General features: G+C 52.5%; 1 pseudogene across 1 annotated transcript; it reads right to left on the bottom strand.

The window, feature by feature from the left end:
- Nucleotides 1-644: 644 nt before the first annotated feature.
- Nucleotides 645-8917, bottom strand: LOC146396368 (cyclin-dependent kinase 20-like; annotated as a pseudogene). Its single transcript, XR_014827204.1, has 8 exons — nt 8778-8917; nt 8310-8423; nt 5242-5430; nt 4900-5021; nt 4643-4705; nt 3756-3877; nt 3237-3392; nt 645-1880 (listed from the first exon to the last, which is right to left on the bottom strand). The product of XR_014827204.1 is annotated as a cyclin-dependent kinase 20-like (transcript).
- Between the last annotated feature and the right edge of the window lie 2987 nt (nt 8918-11904).

Raw genomic sequence — 11904 nt, 5'->3', positions numbered from 1 at the left:
TGAGGGTGAGTGACTGTATGTCAGGGTCAGGGTGATAGGGTCAGGTTCAGCATAAGGCTCAAGGCCAAAGTGAGGGTCAATGTCAGGGCGGACTAAGGTTTAGGGTCTTTGTGAGTGGAACTGGCCAGGGATCAGCAGTCAGGGTGTGGGTACAGCCTCACATTTATGTGGAGATGAGAGATAACTAGAAATTGAGCTAGACTTAAGGTTAGAGTCTACAGATGTGGGTAGTCCAACAGGCAGAGGCCAGATCCTTAAAATATCTTTAAAGACCTATGAGACACTCAGACTTTACCCTGAAAGCAACAACTGTGCTTTGCCCTCTAAAAACCTGGAGGGCAGTGACTGTGGCAGTGTTAGTTCTCTGTGAACTCTGTGCTCAGAGGAGTTTATCCACATGGGAACAAAATGAATGTTTTAAACTAAAAGATTGCTAAGTTTCTCCATTTGTCTGCTTTTGTATATCTGTGAGCTGATTCCACACTTCTTATTTATTACAGCCCTGAGTCTTGGGATATGATACGCTAAGTCCTTTCATCTTTCTCCTTTTCTTCTGCTTCTGCCTCCCCCTCTTAACCCTTTCATTTCTGCATATATTTCAGAATTGGCTTACCAAATTATTAAATAAGAAAAAGAAGAGCCAGTTCGGATTGTACTGGATTTACTGAATTAACAAATGATTTTCAGGAATGTCTGTCCTATTTGCCTGGTGTCTGAGTAAGGAGGTGGCCTGTGTGGTCCTGGCTCATGCTTATCCTGAGGGTGATGTAACCAGATTAAGATGTGGAGGGTCACGGAGTTCACCTCGTGGCTCAGTGGTTATTAACAAACCCAACTAGGATCCATGAGGATGTGGGTTCAATCCCTGACCTTGCTTGGAGGGTTGGGGATTTGATGTTGCCATGAGCTGTGGTGTAGGTTGCAGATAAGGCTCAGATCTGGTGTTGCTGTGGCTGTGGTGTAGCTGTAGCTCTGATTTGCCCCTCGCCTGGGAACTTTCATATGCCACAGGTTTGGCCCTGAAAAAGAAAAAAAAATGTGGAGGGTCACTTATTGGGTCCCCAATTTGAGCCATCCCTGGGCCTTGACTTCTGTCATCTCACCTTCAAGTGGGAGCTCCAAGACATGAAGCACCTAGAAAATCCCCAAGACTAAGGCGGCCATGAATGGGGCTACTTTCCAAGTGACCAGAGACAAGCAAGGGCCAGGAGACCATGCTACCTCAGGCACATCCCTCAACAGGAGCTGAAGAGGGGTACACATCAGGTAGGACTATTTGGGTTTTATCCTAAATCTCAGAATTGAACTAGTGCTTAATGTCTCTGAGAACAAAATCAAACCACACTTTCCTCCCCACTTGTGTTTCTGACATCTCACACTCAGTGCTCCCCCAGATGGCTCTACCGAGGCTGTCTCTGACCAATAAGGTGGCAGCTAGAGAAGCAGCATGGTGGCAGACACAGCAGCAGCACTCACTGCCTCCTTGGATGGACCTGTCAGCAGCACACAGACGGCAGCTGACAGCGCAGGCCGCAGGTGCCCTCTGCTGGGGCTGGATGTCCTCATCACCCAGCTGAGAGCAGGACCAGGTACAGCCTGTGGCTGAATCAGGCCAGAGCTGGGGAACAAGAGGCCTGGGTGGTTCTGGTGGGGAGCACGCTGGCGGGGCCTGGCCTAGCATCTCAGCCCTCCAGGATGAAGGGCCGAATCAGCTCCGGGTTCAACAGCGACTCCTCCAGAGGCTGGTCCACGTGGAAGTCATGGACGTGGGGGGGTCCTGGGTGGGCCTTGGGGGTAGGTCCCTCTGGGCGGTGGGGAATCGGCAGCTCCGAGGGGTGGGCCGGCAGGGGAGCTGTGAAGAAGTACTGGTGCAGGAGGGCCTGAAGGCAGCAAGCAAGGGACAGCAAAAGGAAACCAGTCACCTCCCCATCCCAGCTTCAGCTCACTTCCCTTTGAGGGGGAGATGTCAACATTGCCCTGAAGAGGCCTTCCTCCCTCTGCTCATCAGTGCAGCTGACTCCAAGCCTCTGAGTGCTTGCTGCCCAAGCACTGCTCCAGGGACCCAGGATGCAGCAGCAAACAGAGCAAAGAGGAGAATAAATAATATAAAGTAGTAGGAGAAAGAGCACATTGGATGATGAGTGCTGTGGGGGGTGGACAGTGAGGAGGAAAGAGGAACAGCGGAGAGGCTGCAGACCTGAAGATGGGCAGGGGAAGCCCCAGGGGGTGGCGCTTGAGAAGAGACCTGAAGGATGAATGAGTGAGGCCCAGGGACATGGAGGGGCCCCAGAGCAAGTGGAATGGAAGCTGCCAGGGTCACCAAGAGGATGGCCCCTAGTGTGTGATGCCTGAGGGCCACTAGGACCTGAGTTTCTCCTCTGAGAGGGAGCCACAGGAGGGCCCTGCAGGGGAGGGTGTGACAGCCTCCCTGGACAAGATCCCCCTCTCCGCCAGGGGAATGGGCAGGAGGGGAAGCTTACCATGGGGTGGGGGCGGGGGGGTGACTTAGACTTGGGACAGCAGCAGGGAGCTGAGAAGGGGTCGGTTGGCCTCAGTACACTCTGAAGGCACTGCTGACATGGGAACTCACCAAGGTATGAGGGCCAAGGGCAAGGAGGGGAGGACAGGTACACCCGATAGAGGCTCTGATGCCATCCCTGCCATTGGCAGGTGGCCCTGCCCTCCTCCCCTGCCTTCCAGCCACAATCCACCTGTCCTGGGTTCTCCTCTCCAGGCCTCTGTTCATTATTTCTCTTGGGGAAACAGCTCCCTGTGCTTAAACTGATCCTTCTCCAGGAAGCCTTACATGACCCCAAAGTCAGTCCCAACATCACTCTTCAGGGCTGTCACAGACTGGCTGCCCTGCCTCACCACAGGCTGGACATCCCACAGACACGAGCTACGTCTGTCTGTTCACTCTGCACCAGGGCCCAGGACAATGCCTGGTGTGTGCCAGATGCTGAGTAAATACTTATTGAAGGAATAAAGGCATGAAGAGGTGAGTCACCAATAACCTGAAGATGTGCTCTTCTGCAATGTGGGCATGCCCTTCTAATGGGCCACCCCTGGCCACCACAGCCCCTCTGGGGTCTGCTCAGGAGAGGCTCAGCTGCTCCACACCCTCCTGCACTGGCTCCGGGGGTTCTGTCCGAGCCCATCACAGGTTCTGGGGGACCTCAACCTGCTGGGTCACATGAGCACGAACGAGGAGGCTCAGGGCACTAGGTGTCGCCTACCTGGGAGGCTGCAATGCGCTGGAGTGGAGGGTAGAGGAGGAACCGCCCCAGCAGGTCCAAGGCCTGGGGAGAGGCATCGGGCAGCACCTCCTCCAAGGGTACGTGTGCCTGCTCCTTGAAGGAGATCTTGTTGTAGTCAGGCAGCTCTGTGATCTCCTGGAGGAGAAGCAGGCCCATTAGGGCTGGTACCCGCCCTGCCAAGCCCCTGCTTGTACCAGGTCACTCTGTCATCACGCACTCAATCCGTCCTTCAGTCCTTCCTCCACTTCTCGGGAGCCCACTCTGTGCCCAGCTGTGTGAGTGCCAGGGACAGGTTGGAAAAGACAGGGGATGGGACACGGACCAGCTCTCCTGCCTCCAGCAGGGCAGGAGGAGCCCCTGAGCTGAGCCAGGACAGAGAATGGGAGGTCAGGGAGTTGTGGGGCTACAGGAGAGAAGGTGTGGGCCAGGGGACTCACTAGCTCTTGGGGGGACAGAGGACACCTGTCCCACCCCTCCCCTCCATAGGGCCCTACAAACCGGCCAGACGAGGGTTGGGGGTGCCCAAGATGCGAAGCACACAGCAAAGCTGTTCGATGTCATTCTCCCCTGGGAAAAGGGGGGACCCGTTCAACAGCTCCCCCAGGATGCATCCCACGGCCCTGCAGATACAGAACACAAACATCTCAGAGACCTCAGCACAGCCACAGATCTCCCCGCACCAGCACTCACGCCTGACACCAGGGTCAAAACACCCACAAAGTAGCCTAGAGGCTTCAGAGTGAAGAATACAGACCCCCAAACCGGGAAACGCAGAACGCAGAATTTATACCCCTTCCTCTGCAGCTCTCAGGCCTCAACCCCTCAAGTCTAGAACGCAGAATTTATACCCCTTCCTCTGCAGCTCTCAGGCCTCAACCCCTCAGCAGTCCTAAGACCTCTCAGAGCCTCCCATTCTGGACATACACCCTGTCCTCCCATCCCAGGGAAGACCTCCAAAACGGCCCCCAAATCTCACAGTCTCAGCAAATACAGACCATCCTACCCTAGAGAACTGTTCAGGGCCTTCCCATCCAGGGCCCCAGGCCTTGGGCTAGCTCAGGGACACTGTGTTCCAGGGTGTCACTCCCTGCAAGCAGACGTTCCATGGCCGGACCACCTTCCCAACCTCCACCCAGAGACCTCCTCCTGGGACAGCCACTCTCATCCCACCTGACCCCCACCCAGCTCAAAACTCTCATGGAAAAGAACAGTGACTCCAACTCCTCAGAGATACTCTAACCAAGCAAGACACCCCCAGGGCACCCCTGTATGTTTAAGCTCACAGCAGGAGAACAGCCCCTAATAGCCTGGAGACCTCAATGCCCAGTGGGAAAGATCACTCGAGCACCCGCACCCACCCCCTGCCCAGCCCACAGGAGGCTCACCACAGGTCAACACCCTGATTGTACTGGTGGGCACCAGACAGGAGCTCAGGGGCTCGGTACCACCTGTGAGAGGATGGCAGTGGTCAGAGCCAGGTCACCGGTCTGTCAGGAAGCTGCCTGCCCCAGAAGGTCACCCTGGCCCCCACACCAGCTCCAGGAGCACTGTTTGAACAGAAGGTCCAGAAGCATCTCTACCCCAGTGGGAGGGTTGGGGCCTGGCCATTGCCTGGTCCTGCCTGGGAACTGGTCCTCCCTACCTGGTGGCCACCTGGTGCGTGTAGAGGCAGCTGCCATCTGAGGAAAAGACCCGGGCCAGGCCAAAGTCCGCTATCTTGAGCTGGCCCGAGGCGCTGATTAGCAAGTTGGCTGGTTTCAGGTCCTGAGGGCACAAAAAGAGGCATTGGTTCCTTGTGAGCCCCCATGGGACCTCGGGATAAGAGAGCTGGGCAGGCTGAGCACCCGGGTCAGCCCAGGACCGCACCTCCTTCAGGGCTATACCCCTGGCCACTCACACATGGGCCTGCCCCCTTTGTCCCCTCTCCAAGCATGCCCTACATCATGGTCCCCCAGGTCCCACCCCAGGCCACGCTGGAACTGACCCGATGCACAATGTTGTTGGCATGGCAGAAGGCGACGTCTTTGAGCAGCATCTGCAAATAGCTCTTGACCTGTGCCTGGGCCAGTGGCCTCTGGGCGTGGCGCAGCACCTCAGCCAGATCTGACAGCATGTACTCAAAGGCCAGCACAAAGCCTGCACTGTGTGGGAACACAGCCTTCAATTGCACAACCTGTGGGGGAGGGGGAGAGGCATCCCATCAGCCCCCAGACTCACGTGGCTCACACCCTCTGTGGAACTCTCGGCTCTTGCCTCAACAGAAGACCAGGCAGAAAAGGTGACAGGAGATCTGAGCTTAGAATCAGGGAGCTGGGTGTTCTCATGTGCTCCCCTCTCCCAACAGAAGGCAAGACCCTACTCTAATGCTCCAGTAAAGGCGCAGGAGAAAGGAGGTCTAAGAAAATCCACTTAGGGCAGTGTCTGGTCCCCCACCCAGCCTACGAACTGGAAAATCACCTGGAAACACACACACACACACACACACACACACACACACACACACACACACACACACACACGTCTCCTCCTGTTTCTTCTACAGCCATTAACTCCCAGAACCAAGAGAAGGCACTGGTGATCACATCTCCCAGTGCTGGGACAGCAGGAGATATGTCACATATACTTCCTGAGGGCCCACAGGTCACAAGGGCCAGGCTGCACAGCAGTGAGCAGGAGCAAGAGCGAGGGGGTCCTGATGGGCTTTAAGGAGTTCGGGGGACAAATGACTGACAGGCATAAGAACAAATCTATGGGGTATCTTGATGAAGGTTCTGATGAAGACAGAAGAGATGGGCTGGGCTCACTTATGCAGGGATCTGGGAAGGAGTTCTGGGCAGGGGGACAGTGAGCACAGGGCTCCAGAGGCGAGAACAGGAAGGAGGCTGCTCTGTACTCCTGGAGCCTAGATGTACTTGTCAGGCAAGAGAAACTTAAGTGTTGAATGAATAGAAAAAGAGACTGGAAGAGTTTTCACCCTGGCGCAAGGGAAAGAAATCTGACTAGGAACCATAGGTTGTGGGTTCGATCCCTGGCCTTGCTCAGTGGGTTAAGGATCCGGCATTGCCATGAGCTGTGATGTAGGTCGCAGACGTGGCTCAGATCTGGCGTTGCTGTGGCTCTGGCATAGGCCAGCAGCTGTAGCTCCAATTCGACCCCTGGGGACCTCCATATGCCCCAGGTGTGGCCCTAAAAAAAAATAAAAAAAAGAGAGAGAGAGACTGGAGGTGGGTGACAGCAGACAGTGACAATTCTTTTGGAGTGAAAAGAAGCCACTGGGGCTTTTCAAGCCGGAGAGTGGATAACTTCAACTACACATTTTGACTGTAGAGTGGGGTCAGGGAGGGGGTTTGGGGGGCAAAGTCATTCTGATGAGAGGTGAAGATGGCCTGGGCAAGGCTAGAATGATATCTGGAGTGTTTTAAAGATAGAACCTTCAGGCCTGCTGATGCACAGGACACGGGACCCCATGGGCCCTCCACCTCTCCCACGCACAAGCTGCTGCCAAGTCCTTTTACCTTCCTCAAAAAATGAGAAGGGGGGAGTTCCCATCATGGCTCAGTGGTTAACAAATCTGACTAGGAACCATGAGGTTGCAGGTTTGATCCCAGGCCTCACTCAGTGGGTTAAGGATCCGGTGTTGCCATGAGCTGTGGTGTAGCTCACAGAAGAGGCTTGGATCTGGCATTGCTGTGGCTGTGGTGTAGGCTGGCAGCTGTAGCTCTGATTAGACCCTTAGCCTGGGAACCTCCATATGCTACGGGTGCAGCCCTAAAAAGCAGAAGAAAAGAAAAAAAAAAAAAGAGAGAGAGAGAAGGGCCATATTACTGCTTTTCTGATTTTGAGAGTAGGAGACAATCACTTTACAGATTGAGACAAACACATAACATTCAGATAATACACAAACTCATAAGCAAAAAAAAAAAAAAATCGCAAAAGAAGAATCCTATCACCTACTGTCAACCTCACAAGTATATTCCACCAGACTTAGCAACAGACATGGCACATACAGACATATATGCACAGGCATATACAAAATACTTTCGCACAAAACCAGGATGACACATGAAGTTGTATAATATGGTTTTGGCACTGATGTAGCACGAACATCTCCAGAGGATAAGAAGCAAGCCAGAGTATCACCCACTGTTGGGTGGGTGGACCTGCCCTTGGCATTCCCCAGGAAATTACACACATTCTCTATTCAGGACACGGTCAAGAGAGATGTGCACAGAGAGAATGAGGCTGGGCGGGTGTGGTCTCTCCTCCTGTACCCACAGCCCCTCCAGGGCCCATCACAGCACAAACGAGGCCAGGAGGGTCTTGCAGCCTCTGTCCTGTCTCGAGAGCCAGGTCAGGGTCAGGGTCAGTGTTCGTCACCAGTGCCCAGCAGAGGGCAGAGCCTATGGGGGCCCCAAAGTTAAAATGTACTGATTCCCCAATCAGAGGAGAAAACTCAGAAGGACAATGTGGAGTTCCCATCATGGCTCAGTGGAACGAATCTGACTAGGATCCATGAGGTTGCAGGTTAGATCCCTGGCCTCACTCAGTGGGTTAAGGATCCGGTGTTGCTGTGAGCTGTGGTGTAGGTCACAGACAGGGCTCAGGTCCCACGTTGCTGTGGCTGTGGTAGACCGGCAGCTACAGCTCTGATTAGACCCCTAGCCTGAGAACCACCATATGCTGTGGGTGTGGCCCTAAAAAGACCAAAAAAAAAAAAAAAGAAGAAGAAGGACAATGTACATAAAGCTGCTAATCCAGCCTGCGGAACACAATGGGAGCTCAATGGGTGGCAATTATCCTTATTATTAGAATTCATTAAAAGTTTTGAGCAAAAAGGGATGTTAGTGAATAAATGAATAAGTACACAAAGAAATAAGTGGGTGAACAGAGAGGGAGTGAGTGAGGAATGAAATAACTGGGGGGGAATAAGGGTGAACAAGTGGACAGGAAAGGGAGTAGTGAGGGGTGAGGAAGCAAACGACAGCAAGTCCCCAGGGTGGAAGTGAGTGGATAATGGCAGGAACCCCAGCACAGGGCACCAGCCCTACTCACATACTGACTGTCCTCAATCTCCTGCAGGGCCTTGATCTCCCGCAGGGCCTGGTTGGGGATGCCATCCTCCAGCCGCCGTAGGGCCACCTTCTTGAGGGCCACGATCTCTCCAGTCTGTTTGGGACAGGACGCAGACACTGCTACCCCATCCCGGGCTGGGAAAAGGAATGGGATGCGAGGCTTGAGGCCCTCGTGAGAGTGGAACGCACCCCCTACCCCATTCTGGAGGGATATCAGGGCCAGGAGTCGCAGCGCTGGGAAAACAGCTCAGAGATAACCACACCAGCTCACAGGGAACACTCGCCATCTAAAAGCACCGCTGACAGCTGGCCGCACCCCACCCCGCCAAGGGGGCAAGAGATAGGCGGACGCCACAAAAAGCTGAGGGGAGGCAGGAGCAATGGCCCATGCGTGGGTGCGAACATAGGGTAGATCTCAAAGGAACCGAAGGAAGGACTGGGTGCTCACCTCCACGTGCTTGGCCTTGAAGACGATGCCATGAGCGCCCTCCCCTATGCGGCCCAAGATGCAGTACTGCTCCATGGCCCTCTGCCTGGCATTATTACGCCCCAGCGTCACAACCTCTCCCGTGCACAAGCAACCGGACCCTTCCTCCTAAGCCTGCCCCGCCCTCTGCGCCCATAGGCGGCTGCCTAGCAACGGCGCGGGCGCGCGCTCCGGGACCGGGAGGCCAGCGCAGCGAGGGAAGGCGGCCCTGGGCTCGTCTGCGCCTTCCCCTAGGCGCTCGCCATCACGGCTCAGGGCGCTTCACTCAAAGGGAGTCACACGAGTGCACAAAGGACCAACCGCAGCAACTGTCACTGTCACCCCTTCTCAACCCTGCGCGAGCATCACATGACGAGTGACGCCAGAGCACGCACGGGGCGGGGCCATGCAGCCCCGGGGCAAGGCCGGGCAGCAGGTGGGGCGGGGCTGCGTAGGCGGGAGGGTGGAGCTGCTCAGCGGGCGGGGCAGGGAGCTGGCCGGGGGGGGGGGGGGGGGGGGGGGGGGGGGGCCCTGAAGGTAACGGGGAGGGGCTAAAGGTGACGGGGGTGGGGCTGAAGGCGGGGCCTGCCCCTCCACCTCCCTGAGCAGGCTTAGAGGTTCCAGCCGCCACCTCTGAGAACATAGAGGTGTCATTTCCCACCTATGAGACACAGAGCCGATGGTGACTGAAGGGAGATGTCTCGGGTCTGTGTCCTGGCAGGAGGATCAACAGACAATTTGTGGAGAAAGATTTTTAAAAATGCAAATTCTGACCCAGAAAGTCCAAGTCTGAGGGCTTCTCCTGAGGAAGCATTTGGAGGAATTTGCAGCTGAGTGATTTTTAAGAAGTATGTACCAAGGATGTTGACAAAATATACAAGTAGCTTTTAAACTTCTGAGAAAGTGCTCAGTCTCATACACAATAAGGTAAATGCAAAATAATCTACAATTTTCCACCTATCATTGGTTCAATATCTAACAATGCATTGGCCATGCTGTGGAAATATATATATAGGAGCGTTCATATATTGCTGATGGGAGTGTGATTTGGCAATGCTGATCAAATTATAAATGCATATCCCCTTAGACCAAGCAAGGTCACTTTGAGAAATTCCCCCACCTAACACATTGCACATGTATTAAATGACATAGCAGGAGTTCCCGTCGTGGCACAGTGGCTAACCAATCCGACTAGGAACCATGAGGTTGCAGGTTCGATCCCTGGCCTTGCTTAGTGGGTTGAGGATCCAGCATTGCCAGTGAGCTGTGGTGTAAGACGCAGACTCGGCTTGGATCCCGAGTTGCTGTGACTCTGGTGTAGGCTGGTGGCTACAGTTCCGACTTGACCCCTAGCCTGGGAACCTCCATATGCTGTGGGAGTGACCCCAGAAAAGGACAAAAAAAAAAAATGACATGGCAAAGTTATTCATTGAATCATAGTTTAAATAGCAAAAGATTGGAAGCACCATAGATGTCCATCCATAAGAGACTGTCTAAATTTTGATACACCTATCAAATAGAAAACCATACTACCTCAAAAAAAGAACAGGCGTGCTTTTTTTTTTTTTTTTTTTTTTTTTTTTTTTTTTTTTAGGACTGCAGCCACATCATGTGGAAGTTCCCTATGCCACAGTCACAGCAACACTGGACCCTTGACCCACTGAACCAGGCCAGGGATCAAACCGGAGTCCTCATGGATACTAGTCGGGTTTGTTACTGCTGAGCAAGAACAGGAACTCCCCAAGGATGCTCTTTAATGTATAGTAATAGAAAGATGTCTAAGATATATTATTAAGTTAAAAAAGGTAAGACGAGGAGTTCTTTTGTGACACAGCGTGTTAGGATCAGGCATTGTCACTGCAGTGGATTAGGTTGTTGCTCAGGCGTGGATTTGATCCCTGGCCAGGGAGCTCCATATGCTGTATGCACAGCCAAAAAAAAAAAGGCAAGATGCAAAATAGAGCATAGAGTGCCACTAGCTGTGTAAAAAGAAAACAATATAAATAATACTTGTTTATGCATCATAATATGTCTGGAAAAAATACTCGAGATTTCATGATTGTAGTTACCTGGTGGAGGGGCTAGGATTGGGGACAGAATAGAAGGACAACTTTTCACTGGACCTCTTTGTAGTCTTTGAAATGTGAACTGTAAAATTTATTAATTCCTTTTTTTTTTTTTCTTTTTAGGGCCTCACCTGCAGCATATGGAAGTTCCCAGGCTAGGGGTCAAAATAAAGCTACAGCTGCTGGCCACAGCCATTAGCAACAAGGGACTCAAGCCGCATCTGTGACCTATACCGAAGCTCATGGCAATGCTGGATCCTGGACCCACTGAGCAAGGCCAGGGATCAAACCTGCATCCTCATGGATACTAATCAGATTTGTTTCTGCTGCTCCACAATGAGAAATTTCCAAAAGAATTAACAGCAGGGTCTTGAAGAGATATTTGCACATCAATATTCATAATCGCACTGTTCACAACAGGCAGAATAAGGAAGCAACGCAAGTGTCCACAGACAGATAAATGACTAAAAAAATGCAGTATATCCATGCAGTGGAATATTACTCATTATGCTTGGTGGGTTGTTTTGGTCTTTGTTTTTTTGTTTGTTTGTTTTGTCTTTTTAGGCAAAAGACCTGTGGCATCTGGAAGTTCCCAGACTAGGCGTCGAATCAGAGCTGCACTGCTGGCCTATGCCACAGCTCCCAGCAATGCTGGATACTAACCCACTGATCAAGGCCAGGGATCAAACTTGAGTTCTCGTGGATACTTGTCAGGTTTGTTACCACTGAGCCACAAAGGGAACTCCCTATTCATTCTTAAAAAGGAAGAACAATCTGACACATGCTACAGTATGAATGAACCTTTAGGATATTATGCTAACTGAAACAAGCCAGTCACACAAAAAAAAAAAAAAAAGCGTGTGATTTCACTTATATAAGGTGTGTAGAGAAGTCAAATTCATACTGAGAGAAGTTAACTGATGGTTGCTGGGGCTAAGGAGAGGAGGAAATGGGATGCTGTTTAATGGGTATTGGGTTTCAGTTTTACAAAATGAAAAGTTCTGGATATTGGTTGCACAACACTGTAAATACACTTCACACTA

This window comes from Sus scrofa, chromosome 14 (genome assembly GCF_054392235.1).
Source record: "Sus scrofa isolate SSC_HxYL_T2T_F1_AM1 chromosome 14, Sscrofa_HxYL_maternal_Yorkshire_Landrace_v2.0, whole genome shotgun sequence".
NCBI lineage: Eukaryota > Metazoa > Chordata > Mammalia > Artiodactyla > Suidae > Sus > Sus scrofa.
Note: the sequence above shows the minus strand (reverse complement) of the source record. Positions and strands in the feature narration are given on the sequence as shown.